This window comes from Trachymyrmex cornetzi, unplaced genomic scaffold (assembly GCF_001594075.2).
Source record: "Trachymyrmex cornetzi isolate Tcor2-1 unplaced genomic scaffold, Tcor1.1 scaffold1388, whole genome shotgun sequence".
Lineage (NCBI taxonomy): Eukaryota > Metazoa > Arthropoda > Insecta > Hymenoptera > Formicidae > Trachymyrmex > Trachymyrmex cornetzi.
This window is the reverse complement of record NW_017295969.1, coordinates 338,658-341,292: the sequence shown is the minus strand read 5'-3', so window position 1 is coordinate 341,292 and position 2,635 is coordinate 338,658. Positions and strand designations below refer to the sequence as shown.

The 2,635-nt window shown below is 33.1% G+C and overlaps 1 protein-coding gene across 1 annotated transcript in view; it reads right to left on the bottom strand.

The window, feature by feature from the left end:
• LOC108771085 (serine/threonine-protein kinase fray2-like) overlaps positions 1-743 on the bottom strand; it is a 20,770-nt gene extending 20,027 nt beyond the window's left edge. Inside the window, exon 1 of the mRNA XM_018522984.1 lies at positions 725-743. The gene's annotated coding sequence lies outside the window, so the exon portion shown is untranslated. The remainder of the gene's footprint in view (positions 1-724) is intronic.
• Between the last annotated feature and the right edge of the window lie 1,892 nt (positions 744-2,635).

Sequence of the window (2,635 nt, the reverse complement as noted above, 5' to 3'; positions counted from 1 at the left end):
CCTTAACCAAGTCGTTCAAGTTGGCTATTGGCCAACTTCATCGATTATGACTTAAGATCGCTTAGAACTTCTGACTTGCGGCTTATTGTAGAAGGCCTAGTACATTTAAAAATCAGTAGTCGCATTGAAATTTCTTTAGATAAACCTGCACACTCGCACTAACAATATATGTACACAAAAGTCAACTACTCATATGTTTAATATAAAAAAATATAAAGTAATGATAACATTGATAACAATTTATATACCATTTATTTTCTTTTCATTTTATCATACATTTGGCATGAAAGATTTAGCATCTTTTAAAATATAATAAATAATAGGGGTAACAAGCCTTGTTGGATGTTCCTTGCTAACAATTCAATTTAATATTTAAAATTAATAATAAGACAAAACATTTTCAACCCATTATCGGGTCATTCTTAATGTGTAAAAAATTACAGTGTAATACGGTAAATTTTACGTCCGTTTTTTACAATTCTTTCTTACGCATCGTGTTGGTCAATCGGTGATGCAGCGTTGTCCATTAAAAAAAAAACTGATATAGTTTTCAACATTTGTAGATACTTATATTTGCTTGCTATATTTTCTTCTTGATTACTATTGTGCTGATTACGTGAGTGTAATCAGTAACAATAGAGAGAAACGTTGCAATTTTGAAGCTAGATATAATTAATTAAAAGTCTGCGTGACAATATTAGTATCTAATAAAATAATGTAATACCTGGATATGAATGCCCGCAATTATATCATTAATAAGACCTCTTAAAACAGAGCTTTTATATAAAATTTGGCTGTTATCACTTAAGTATCACTTTTGTTGTTGGAATGAGAAACGAAAACGAGAGAGCAATTACGACAAAGGAAGGAGAAATGTAATAGGAGAGGATAACCATATGCATTAAGAAAATTATCCAATCACATTTCTGCCATAAAGACAAACGTAAACTACGATTGGATGATTTTCTTTATGCATATGTTCATGCGGCAATGCAAGTTTGTGTGGAATGGCCCTAAAGAGTGAAGTTTGTATATGTACACAACCCCTCTCTTTCTCTCTTTCGTGTCGCGTCGTGACGGGATGGACGACGCGACGCGTGACGCGCTCAGTAGAAACGTACCATAATACCTCGTCTGGGCTGCGTTCAGAATCATCACCCGAGTGCTCCCGCGTATCGTATTATCTTTGTTGTTCGCTCAGTGTTAAGGCCATTCTACATTGGTCGTATCGTAGCGTCGGAATCATCGTAACATCATACGACAAAAATTGAAGCATTGGATTGGCTGAAGCAACAAGCTTGTGACTTGCGACGTCTACGATACGACCAATGTAGAATGGCTTTTAAACAAGGATAAGATAATACACGGAGACACCCGGGTGATGTTTTTGAACGCAGTCTTGGTGCTGTATTATAAAGATGGATATTTCTAAAAAAGAAATGGATAAATTTGAATCTATTGAAATCTATATGTAACATCTCAATTTTATTTACAGAATACAGAGTAGGTACTAATTATAAATTACTGCATGAAATATAAGAATAGGGACTTTTTGCAATAACGTGAATCCAGATATAGGCCGGTATTCATAGTTGAGTCTTATTTCAAGACCGTCTTAAGTAATGTCTTAAGACTCTAATGCAGCCTTCTGATTGGTTCGTGACTCCTTAAGACCGTACTTAAGACGGTCTTGAATATAAGATCTGACTATGAATACCGGCCATAGTGAACGCTAAAGTCACGTTATCCTTTTCTTAAGTAGTTGTTAAAAAGAAGATACCTGACCTTAGCGTTCACCGTATTTGGAAAAATGGTATTGCAAAAACTCCCAAATATGTATACAATATGCTTCTATAATAATAATATTCCATATTAAATATAAAATTTTATATATAAATTATATATATGCTTATATTATTATGTATTACTTTACATTATTATTATTATATTATTTATATTTCGTGTAAACTTTATGTGAAACTATACAAGACCATAGCTCTGTTTGTGTTGCTTGCACTTTTTGCATCTTCTCTCTCTCTCTCTCTCTCTCTCTCTCTCTCTCTCTCTCTCTCTCTCCAACATTCAATATATATTTATTTCAATCTTCATCTTTTTAAGTGCCAAAATTCTTGAAAATTTTAAACAACGTAAACAGACCTATGAATAAATTATTTAATCCAAGCAGTATAATAATCATTCTAAAGCCTTATGTTCCCGATGCTAGAAATTGCCCGAGATCTCAAACGGAGAAGGAATTAACAAATCACGTTCGAACAATTCGATCAATTTTGATCAATGCAATTGGCCAACTCTTTCACGGTTTGAGATCTTGGAACAATTTCTGGCATCGTGGATATATCCCCAAGTAGCACAGCAGCGCTTGTAAAGCGCTAAAATAAAGCGATTATATGCGTTTTTTTAACGCTTTGTTAACGCTTTTAGCGCTATGTGCTCCTTGGGATAGCTCATTCTACATTCTCTAATACAGTAAAATCTTAAATATATATCTAAGATAGTAACAAATAACTAAAAAATATATTATCCAATAGGTCTCCTCACAAATATATAGTAAATATTAAAATATATATTGTCTTCACAAAATGTTCTCAATGATATATAAAGATATCCACCACTG